The sequence below is a fragment of the Hylobates moloch genome, unplaced genomic scaffold, assembly GCF_009828535.3.
Source record: "Hylobates moloch isolate HMO894 unplaced genomic scaffold, HMol_V3 SCAFFOLD_10, whole genome shotgun sequence".
NCBI lineage: Eukaryota > Metazoa > Chordata > Mammalia > Primates > Hylobatidae > Hylobates > Hylobates moloch.
Genome location: NW_026652285.1, coordinates 36,544,918 through 36,557,670, shown reverse-complemented (window position 1 = coordinate 36,557,670; position 12,753 = coordinate 36,544,918).

The window sequence follows — 12,753 nt, the reverse complement described above, 5'->3', positions numbered from 1 at the left end:
TCTGAAAAGACAAATACTCCTAGAATTAATTATTCAGTTCAGCTAAGTAGAAGACAAAGTTTCAAAATAAATTCTATTTCTTTACACTAGCAGTAAACAGATGGACAACAAAAATATAAAACATAATATTTACAATCACTGAAGAAAAAAATATATAAATGTATATCTAAAATACATGGACAGGACTTATGTTCTGGAAAGTACAAAATGTTGATAAATGACATTAAATAATATAAAATGAATGTAGAGATATACTGTGTTCATAGATGAGAAGATTCAACATGGTAAAGTTGTCAATTCTCTACAAATAGATAGACAATTCATTTGCTATCAAAATGCGGATGAGAACTTATTTACATATTTTGTATGTGTAGAAAACTTTAAAATACATATGGATATGTATTAACTAGAATATCTGAAAAATTTTGAAAAAGAAGAATAAAATGTAACCTGATTTCAAGATTTATGCAATTGCAGTAATCATGAATGTGTGGAATTCGTAGAAAAAAAGGCAAATAGGTGCAAAGCCAATTCAGTGGAGAAAAAAATAGCATTTTCAGCAATGATGCTAGAGCAACTGGACAATCACAGGTGAAAAAAATATACCTTCACATAAGCTTAACACCTTCTACCAAAATGAACTCACGATAGATCATGCACTTAACTGTAAGACATAAAAGTTTTATTTAAAAAGCCATAAGGAAAATTCTTCAGGATTTCATACTAGGCAATCGTTTCACAGGCTTGACATCAAAGGCAAGCTCTATTAAATGAAAAAAATATAAATTGGACTTCATCAAAGTTACAGATGTTTGTTCTATGAAATATTCCGTTGATAATAAAATAAACCTAAACACTTGGAGAAAATATTTGTAAACTACACATCTTAAATAGAAGTGGCATCTAGAATATATAAAGAATTCTGCAAATACACCCATAAAAAACCAAAAAATCCAATTAGAAATTTGACAAAAGGTGTGTCCCAGAAAGAAAATATCTTGATGGCAAATAGCCCATAAAAATATGTCCAAAATTATTAGCCATTAGGAAAATACAAATTAAAATATATAACAAAATATTACTACACACCACCAGAATGGCTAAAATTTAAATAGTAACAAAACCAAATACTGACAATGATACAGGGAAACTAGATCACCCATGCATTGCTGGTAGAAATAAAAATAATCCAACACTCTGGATAATAGCATAGTGTTTACCTAAAAAATAAATTTATGTTTACTATATGACGCATCCATTGTACTCCTGCACATTTATCCTAGAGAGATGAAAATTTACACAAAGACTTGTACATGAATGTTTATAGCAGCTTTATTCGTAAGTCAGTAACTGGAAACAACCTCATGTCCAGCAATGGATGAATGGTTAAACAAACTGGCGCATCCATGCCGTGAAATATGTATTAGTATCTTTTCACACTACTAATAAAGACATACCCAAGACTGGGTCATTTATAAAGGAGAGAAGTTTAATTGACTCACAGGCCCACATGGCTGGGGAGGCCTCACAATTATGGTGGAAGGCGAATGAGGAGCAAAGTCAAGTCTTACATGACAGCAGGCAAGAGAGCTTGTGCAGGGGAGCCCCCGTTAGTAAAACCATCAGATCTCATGAGACTTGAATATTCACTACCATGAGAACAGTATGGGTGAAACCTCTCCCATGATTTAATTACTTCTACCTGGCCCCACCCCTGACACATTGGGATTATTACAATTCAAGGTGAGATTTGGGTGGGGACACAGCCAAATCATATCAGAATACTACTGAACACTAAGATGAATAAACTAATGATACAGAAAGCAACTTAGATAGATTCCCCAGAAAATTATGCTAAGTGGCAAACCTCAATCTCAAAAGACAACATACCATAACTTCAATTTATACCATTTTGAAATGACAAAAATTAAAGACATAAGTAATATATTAATGATTGGAATTAGTGAGTTAAGAGGGAACTGAGTGTGGCTATCGAAGGGAAACAGAAGTGATGTTCTGATCAAGGAATTATAATGTACCAATGTTAATATTCTGGTTGTGATACTATATCATAAATTTGCAAAACTATGTTATACCAAGTTTCTGGAGAAACTGGGTAAATGGTACAAGAAATCTCTCCCTATTATTTCTTACAAATTTATATTAATTTAAATTATCTCTAAATAAAAAGTTTAGTGGAAAAATACAAAATAGAAGCAAATATGTCCATGATATTAAGCAATTATACACATGCACAGATTCAAAAACAATATCTATTTGACTAGATTTTATTTTTCATTTTATTTTGATAAATATTATTATTTGTTTGTTGTTTGTTTGTTTGTTTTGAGCCAGGGTCTCATTCTGTCACTCAAGCTGGAGTGCAGTGGTGCCATCATGGCTTAATGCATCCTCCACCTGCTGGGCTTACTCCATCCTCTTGCCTCCGCCTCCCAAGCTGCTGGGACTACAGGCTTTTGCCACCACACCCAGAAGAGTTTTGTATTTCTTGCAGAGACAGAGTTTCACCATGTTGCCCAGGCTGGTCTTGAATTCCTAGGCTCAAGCTGTACACCTGCCTCATCCTCCTAATGTGCTGGGATTATAGGTGTGAGCCACTGTACCTGGCCTATTTGAATGGATTATTATGAATCCTGAATTTCCTAAGTAATTGATTTTATTTATTATAGCTGTTGCTTAGAAATTTACTTCTCCCAGTACTTTTGGGTATATATTAATTATGACACAAATACCATAGTGGTTAAATTACAAAAATAATTATTAGAAATTATCATAACCATTACGTTATCTGTGAGTGAACATGAAAATTGAAACTAATAGCCCAACATCAACACATATACCAAATTGAATATATAGAACACTTCTTGCATCAGCTTTTTCTTAAACACCATTGAAAACATCATCATCAGGGTGTCAGAATGCATATGTGTCTCTGTTACTGATGATAGCCCCTCAGTTCTGTGTTTGGCTGGCTTTTCATAGTCTTAGCTTTTGATAACCTTTCAGTTCCTCACTTTCCATATATCTTCCCTTAAGTTTACTCATATTCTCACCACCTTATTCTTCCACAAACCCTCATTGTACTGTTTTATTGTTGTTGGTGGTGGTGGTGTTAGGTTTTTGCTTGTTTTATTTTTTACCCTCCCTATGGCCTTGCATGAAGCCGTCTCTCTGTTAGTTCAGTCACCCATTCACATGTCACATTACTCTATCCTGTTGTAAACCCTTTAACTGAAGTTACAAAACTGTTAATCCCCTACTGCAGCTATGTATATAAATACAGAATATGTAGACATAAACTTTATATAGACAGTGACATACATATAAAATGACCTTAGGCTTCAGATGGCTAATTTTGAAATAGTAATAAATTAACTCTTTTTTTCTAATTCCATTCCCCTTACACACACTTATTTAACGTGGATTCTCCCATAGTTTTTAACTATTTAGCAGTATACTCAAAAAATTCAAGCTGATTTTGTAGCTGGGGATGTTATGCAGTTATTTACTTTTAAACGTTTATTTATATGAAAGTACTTTTGAACTCTAAATACTATACAGTCAAACATACAATTTTCATTCTGCTTTAATCATCAATGTAAAGCTTCAATGAGAAACAAAAAAGAAACACAGAGCACAAATTGTAATTTCAACAAATAATATTATTATATCTGTGGCTTCATTGAGAGCTATATAACTTGCATGAGAGATTTTATGAAAACATAATAGATTTATTTTTCCTTTTAATAATGACACATAGATGTTTTTGAAACAAAAATTCATTCATTATTTTATAGAGACCTGAAAGAAGTAACTGTTACAAAGGAGTAGAGAAGGCTTTTCTTCTTCATTCTTCGTACAGAGGCTTTTAATCTTAGACTCTTGTGATAGGTTTACTAGAATGATGAATCAGTAGTAGAGTGTTCATTAATCTCCCAATTCATTTGAGCAGATTTTGTGTGTTGACTGAAGTAAGGAAACAATTGAGTGAAATTGGTTAGTCCTCAGAGGAGCAATTTCAATGATACCCAAAGCAGAGCCTATAGGACTGTAGGTCCTAACTTAATGGAACAACAACAACAACAAATTCAAACAAAAAACAAGCCAGTGATACTCTCAGAAACACACAAATTAAAATTATGTTGTCTTTTTAATTGTGATATAAAGCATCAAACAGATGGAATGAATTCTAAATTCAAATGGAGAGTTGATGTATATTTATCAAAAGTTAATCCAATTACTCTTTTACCTATTGTGATTTTTTTTGACTGGAATTTATAAAAATTGGGAAGGTGAAACAGAGAAGTGGGAAAGTGAGAACTCTTTAAAAATGTATTTGTAGGCATGTCAATACATGGAAATGAATTCCAACATGATGAATCATGTTTTTCAACAATAAAATTTTAAAAACTATGTGCAATTCTACATTTAAAAAGTTTCCATTTATCTTGACTTCTTCAAATAAGAAGTGCTTTATATTCTACTTCATTTCTAATTCATCTGTTAACTGAGAGTCTATGTTTTATCTTTGTTTTCTTTACTAATCCACGTTTAAAGTCAGCGTGTCAAAACCTATCTGTTCACCAAATCACCAGAGAACTTTGTCAAAAATGCAGACTCCCATATGTTTGTTGGCCACATAAGTGTCTTCCTTTGAGAAGTGTCTGTTCATATCCTTCACCCACTTTTTGATGGGGTTGCTTGTTTTTTTCTTGTAAATTTAAGTTCCTATTGATTTTGGATATTAGCCCTTGTCAGATGGATAGATGGCAAAAACTTTCTCCCATTCTATTGGTTGCCTGTTCACTCTGATGATAGTTTCTTTTCCAGTGCAGAAGATCTTTAGTTTAATTAGATCTCATTTGTCAATTTTGGCTTTTGTTGCAGTTGCTTTTGGTGTTTTAGTCATGAAGTCTTTGCCCATGCCTATGTCCTGAATGGTATTGCTTAGGTTTTCTTCTGGGTTTTTTATGGTTTTAGGTCTTATGTTTAAATCGTTAATCCATCTTGAGTTAATTTTTATATAAGGTGTAAGGAAGGGGTACAGTTTCAGTTTTCTGCATATGACTAGCCAGTTTTCCAACACCATTTATTATATAGGGAGTCATTTCCCCATTACTTGTGAAATACCATCTCACGCCCATTAGAATGGGGATCATTAAAAAGTCAGAAAACAATGGATGCTGGAGAGGATGTGGGGAAATAGGAACGCTTTTACACTGTTGGTGGGAGTGTAAATTAGTTCAACCGTTGTGGAAGACAGTGTGGCGATTCCTCAAGGATCTAGAACTAGAAATACCATCTGACCCAGCAATCCTATTACTGGGTATATACCCAAAGGATCATAAATCATTCTATAAAGACACATGCACATGTATGTTTATTGCAGCACTATTCACAATAGCAAAGACTTGCAGCCAACCCAAGTGCCTATCAATGTTAGACTGGATAAAAAAAAAATGTGGCACATATACACCATGGAATGCTATGCAGCCATAAAATAGAATGAGTTGGTGTCCTTTGCAGGGACACGGATGAAGCTGGAAACCGTCATTCTCAGCAAACTAACACAGAAACAGAAAACCAAACACTCATAAGTGGGAACTGAACAATGAGAACACATGGGCACAGGGAGGGGAACATCACCCATGGGGGGCCTGTTCAGGGGTGGCGGGTAAGGGGAGGGATAGCATTAGAAGAAAGATCTAATGTAGATGACAAGTTGATGAGTGCAGCAAACCACCATGGCACATGTTACCTATGTAACAAAACTGCACGTTCTGCACGTGTATCCCAGGACTTAAAGTATAATAATAATAATAATAATAATAATAATAAAAGTAAGAAAAAAATGCAGACTCCAAAACTCCCAAAACTTCCTGAAATCAAAATCATGGGGATGGAAAATGGAACTTGGATTTAAAAAAGGTATCTCTCCAATTTACAAAGAAAAAAATGTGGAATTACAGATTGAAGGCTAAATTTTGTACAGGAGATATTTCTGTTTACTGTTGTTCTGTTTGAGAAAAGAAGACATGGAAGGGCAGGTGTACACAGCTTGAATTCGATTTCCCGGTGTTTGTGGAAACTGGTTATTATACTCCATAATGTGGAAAAAGTTAAGTGTGTGGTAGTAGAAGTTCTCTTTTCCTGAAAACAGTTCCTTTCTACTGTCATGTCTTGAGGAATTTCTTTTGAAAAGTGCCCTGGCACTTCTGAGGTGAAAGTCCTCATTTTTATTTAGACACCAATGTGTGGATCAGAATTTGATAAGCATTAGGTGCGGATATATTCCCTGTATGTAAGTTATCTGGGTATTTAGTGTTACCTTTGACTTTAGGGTAGAGGGCTTATGATTATTATCCTCACAATAGAGAATTTTTGTATAAATTTAGCCTTGAGTAGCTTCTCCTCCACTGGAAAGTCTCAGTACGTACTACCTAGTTTCCATAGGTACACATACAACCATTCCCATTTAAGGACCTGTCTACTTCTTGGAACTGAATATTATTCAGGTATGCACCATCAATAGAAATTACAAACTTTGATCTACCTTGTCTATCTGCAAAGAATCCATCCAATACCCAAATTCACTTCCTGTTAAAAAGTACACCCCTACACATCTCTGTAATCCTTAAAAATTACAGGGTCTGTGCTCTTCTACCTGTTGGACAATCTAATTTATACCCTTTGATAGACCTCAAACTTCAAATGCCCAAATATTTTATCTGGGTTATATCCTCTGTCACCACTACTCCTTCCCTCAACACACACAACTTGTCAAATTCTTCTCACTCTAAACACACACACATTCACGTGCATACATAGCCGAACACACACACATACACACAGAAATGCTTTTCATACCTTATGCAGTTGAGTATGAGGAAGAAAACTTCAAGTGAAAAAGGATATGTATTCATTTCTTTGTTTTAAATCTGCAGTGAAAAATTCACACCTACACATACATGTGTATACTCATAAACAAATTTTCCGTAATGCTGTTCATTATACTCATATATTCTAATGGCATGTTTTATAAAAATTGAGAACTGGAACTTTAGGCCATGCTTATCAAACCTCCACAGTAGTGAAAATAAAATAAATATGACACAGTATTTCACAGTAGTGAAAATAACTTTACAGTGTACATCTTTCCACATTCTGTCAACACAAACTTCTGCCCTCACACTCCCGCCCACCCAGACAAGTCACACATTTGTATTCCTTCACTCCTCCAATTCAGTACTTATTCCAACTGCCTCTCTGTTAGTTGTTAACTTATTTCGTGCTAGGAAGAAAATAGATTACTAGCTGTTAACATTCCAGAAGATTTGCATTTTGCATAGAGGCACTTTTAGGATATCTGTGGTTTTGGATGGAAGCCAAGTCAGACAACTTCTTAGACAAAACTTGACCCAGCTGCTTCTTATAGCAGTTGCCTATTTGAACATGAATATGCTGAGTTGTGTGTGTATCTGCCCCTTAATTAGCACCATCTCTTAACACAAAAAGATATTCACTTCTCCTAAACAAAAAGATGTCACCTCTATGCTCATTTAATTGTGAATCTGCACACATATTGAACTTTGGCCATAATCTGATACATATGTGGGCCACTGTTAGGGCCACTGTTACAGCTACCAGGTGTGTAATAAACACACATTCTGGTACTGACATTAGTAGTGGCATTGATTGTGACCAAGTAGTTGGAGCATGTTACTTATATTGACTCTCCTTGGTCAGTAACTGGAAAAATCCAACTCAAACTGCCCTACACACACACACACACACACACACACACACACACAAATTTGCTGAAATGACAGATTTTTTGGGTATCTAAGTTTCAGATTTGGGTTATTCTAATTTATAAAATTAGGACTTCGTTTTGTTCCATTTCAGTCCTTTTAGCTCCTGGCTTTAGTCTAGGATTCTATGGGATCAATTTTTTTGCAACTATAGACTATAGTGAATATTCTGATGAGTTCACTTATCCCAAAAAGATAATAAGCTTCTTTTTTAAAAGATCCAGCTAAAATCGAGTTAGTTCTTCTTGTCATTGAACAGGTCATAATGCTCATATCTGAATCCAATCCCTAGTGCCGGAGAAAATAATTTTTGTTTCATTAAACCCATAGCTCTATTCCTGGAGTTTGGAAGCAGAATTAACTGTACATAAAATTTATGATTTAAAATTAGAGGATAATGTGATGACCAGAGAAGAATTTGTATGCTGTTTACTGGGGGAAGGTTTCTTTAATATTGACGATCAAAGTTAATAGATGGCCATTGCATCCAAAGTGGCAAATTGGCATCCATGCTAGCACTAGCCCAAACCCATCTATGGAAGACATTTCTGTCAATTCTGGACACTTTGCTATTGCACTCACAATTTGTCTCATAATTTTCCTTAAGGACTCTCCAGTACACAGCTAGCAGTTCATCAGAGCAAACATATGACACCTTTAATTAGGTTGTTTATGATGGTATCTTTGGATAAAATTCTTCATTTTTGTTGTTAACTCATTATTAATCTCCACCCACAAATGTACCTAAATAATTCTTGAGTATTTGCTATTACACCTGCCTTTGCATCTTTAATCTAAGATAAAATTTTTAGTTAAATAATAGAAGTATTTGGATGTTTAGGAGGAAAACATCAGAAAGATGTAGCCAAACATGGAACTTTAGTTTTGATTTCCAATGATATGTGGCTAATCATAAGATCACAAAGTTGATGTATATTTAGCTGTGCATACAAAGGAAAAAAATAATCTCAAATGATAGAAAATGATATATGGATAATATTTGAGTGCCTGCATAGCTCCTAAAACTATGTAAAGACTTGTATAATCATATACATCCTTATAATTTAACTTTGTGTCTTTAACATGTTAATATGTCTTCCACTGACTTAGAAATACACATTTGAAACTTCAATTTTCTTTTTTTATTCTTTTTCTTTTTTTTTTTGAGACAGAGTCAGGCTCTGTCATCCAGGCTGGAATGCAATGATGCGATCTCGGCTCACTGCAACCTCCGCCTCCCGGGTTCAAGCGATTATCCTGCCTCAGCCCCCCGAGTAGCTGAGATTACAGACGCCCACCACCATGCCCAGCTATTTTTGTATTTTTAGTAGAGACAAGGTTTCACCATGTTGGTCAGGCTGGTCTTGAACTCCTGACCTCAGGTGATCCACCCCCGCCTTGGCATCCCAAAGTGCTGGGATTTATAGGTGTGAGCCACAGCGCCCAGCCTGAAACATAAAATTTCTATACCATATGTCAACTCCAACACCTGAAAGAATAGCAGGAGAAGTTAAGCATGCATCTCCACTGCCATTTAAACTTTTATTATTGCATTATGCATCATATTTTTCTCTAAAATTATAAAAATTCGTTTATTAGAATTAATACTAAATAAAATGCAAATTAAACGATTATAATATTAGTTATGAAAGATTCATAAAATGCCTGGCTCCCTTTATGAGATTTAATTTTTTTCAATTTTTTTCTATATATAGAGGAGCTGGAGAGAGAGAGTGCAAGAGAGAAACTTAACACCTAAGTTTCTTTTTTTTTTTTTTTTTGCCGGCAGGGGTTTTTTTTTTTTTTTTTTTTTTTTTTCAGATATTGGCATTTTATTTATTTTTTTTTATTATTATTATACTTCAGGTTTTAGGGTACATGTCACAATGTGCAGGTTTGTTACATATGTATCCATATGCCATGTTGTTTTGCTGTACCCATTAACTCGTCATTTAGCATTAGGTATATCTCCTAATGCTGTCCCTCCCCCGTCCTCCTACCCCACAACAGTCTCCGGAGTGTGATGTTCTCCTTCCTGTGTCCATGAGTTCTCATTGTTCAATTCCCACCTATGAGTGAGAACATGCGGTGTTTGGTTTTTTGTCCTTGCGATAGTTTACTGAGAATGATGTTTTCCGGTTTCATCCATGTCCCTACAAAGGACATGAACTCATCATTTTTTATGGCTGCATAGTATTCCATGGTGTATATGTGTCACATTTTTTTAATCCAGTCTATCGTTGTTGGACATTTGGGTTGGTTCCAAGTCTTTGCTATTGTGAATACTGCCGCAATAAACATACGTGTGCATGTGTCTTTATAGCAGCATGATTTATAGTCCTTTGGGTATATAGCCAGTAATGGGATGGCTGGGTCAAATGGTATTTCTAGTTCTAGATCCCTGACGAATCACCACACTGACTTCCACAATGGTTGAACTAGTTTACAGTCCCACCAACAGTGTCAAAGTGTTCCTATTTCTCCACATCCTCTCCAGCACCTGTTGTTTCCTGACTTTTTAATGATGGCCATTCGAACTGGTGTGAGATGGTATCTCATTGTGGTTTTGATTTGCATTTCTCTGATGGCCAGTGATGATGAGCATTTTTGCATGTGTTTTTTGGCTGCATAAATGTCTTCTTATGGGAAGTGTCTGTTCATGTCCTTCGCCCACTTTTTGATGGGGTTGTTTGTTTTTTTCTTGTAAATTTGTTTGAGTTCATTGTAGATTCTGGATATTAGCCCTTTGTCAGATGAGTAGGTTGCAAAAATTTTCTCCCATTCTGTAGGTTGCCTGTTCACTCTGATGGTAGTTTCTTTTGCTGTGCAGAAGCTCTTTAGTTTAATTAGATCCCATTTGTCAATTTTGGCTTTTGTTGCCATTGCTTTTGGTGTTTTAGACATGAAGTCCTTGCCCATGCCTATGTCCTGAATGGTATTGCCTAGGTTTTCTTGTAGGATTTTAATGGTTTTAGGTCTAACATTTAAGTCTTTAATCCATCGGGTTTCTTAAATAAATCCATAAATGACATATGAAGATGGCATTAATGTTATAAAAGGTGACAAGAATCATTTCATGGTAGTGTTTGACATTTTATTGCTACTACTAACAGCTATAAATATGTTGCAAAGCTCTGATAAAATGTCGCAACTTGCCTTTGAAGGTTATAATTTTTTTCTTTATATTATTATTATGGGGCTTGTTAACATCACGTAATTAGTTGATCATGCTTATCTATAAACAGTATCAAGTACCTCTACAATATCATTTTTAATCACCTATTATTTTCAAGATCACAACCCACAGTTATTACAGGAAAAATGAATAGTGTAATATTAAATATTATAATGATAGAAAACAGTATTTTAGGCTGGGTTCAATGGCTCACGCCTGTAATCCCAGCACTTTGAGAGGCCGAGGTGGGTGGATCACAAAGTCAAGAGTTCCAGACCAGCCTTGCCAATTATGGTGAAACCCCGTCTCTACTAAACGTACAAAAATTAGCCAGGTGTGGTGGCGCATGCCTGTAATCCCAGCTACTTGGGAGGCTGAGGCAGGAGAATCATGTGAACACGGGAGGCAGAGGTTGCGGCAGTGAGCCGAGATTATGCCACTGCGCTCCAGCCTGGGTGACAGAGTGAAACTCCGTCTCAAAAAAAAAGGAAAAAGAAAATTGTTTTATTTTCTTGAGGCAGGTAGCAATTATTCTTTTTAATTGTTTTGTCAAAAGTAATAAATATCCAAAATAATGAATAGATGAAATAGATGAAGGATTTGAATTATTGTGTACAAATACCAGCTCTTCTCTGATGTCCTCTCAGGCAGATTCAATAGCTCTGACACCATGTGGCTATAAGAATTTATGCAGGCAACAATTTATAACACTAAATCGGTTGTATGGCAAATATATATGCTTATATATGTATTCACCCAATATTTTGAGTTTCTTATTGGTTCAGAGACCCTTTTGTCTTTTTCTGTATTTTCAGTACTATTTAGCACATAACATTTTCTTTCTATATATGAAATAAAAACAAGAAGTAAGGTGTTTATCACACATTTGACAATAAATACAGTGAAAAACAATAAAATTCTAAATCAAGCTGACCACTATTTGCAGTTAGAATTAATCCTCAAATATCTAAATTTTGGTAAACAGCATCATGATCTCAGTTCTGCAGGCATAAATGTTTAGTATTAGTTTTCACTCTATCACCCTTTTTACCCATTCTCCACGTGTCAGTAAATTCTTCTGTACTTTCCTTTATGACGTTTGTCAAATTTGGTCTTTCCATCCTCCTGATTTTATTTTTAGGCTTCCTAATTTAATATCAATTCTACCACATTAGGCTGGCTTAATCCTAATGTCATCTAATATCTATTTTATCCTGTATCACTATTATTAAATATTTCACTAATCATCCATTTTACATATGTGTATTTATTTTAAAAATGTAAACATGTACTAATCAACTACTTTGTAACACACAATCTAAATAAAAGGAAATAATCAAAGTATGAGAAGAAAATAAATACATTTATTTCTGCATTAATGAATTTTAATACACACCGTATGGGAATGTAACATATTTTATGAGATAACTGATCTAAGTGATTGATTTCTTGTTTTTAATTTCTCCCAGTCTCCTGTGCACTCAGCACTCCAAAATCTTCTTAAAATACTGCTTTCTGATCAGAAATCTATAATGGTTAAGCTCAATTTAGATTATTCTCTGTGGAAATTTAAACGTTTCTCTATTTAGTTTCTTCTTTGCGAATACAAATTTATTTCTTGTTTCGTGCTCCTTACCAGCACACACATATTACTTCTCTGTGTTAGTCAGCAGCTCTTTTTATTTTATTTCTCAATTGCTTTGCTCATTTTCTCCACTGTGCTTCTGCCTACATTGTCTCCACTGC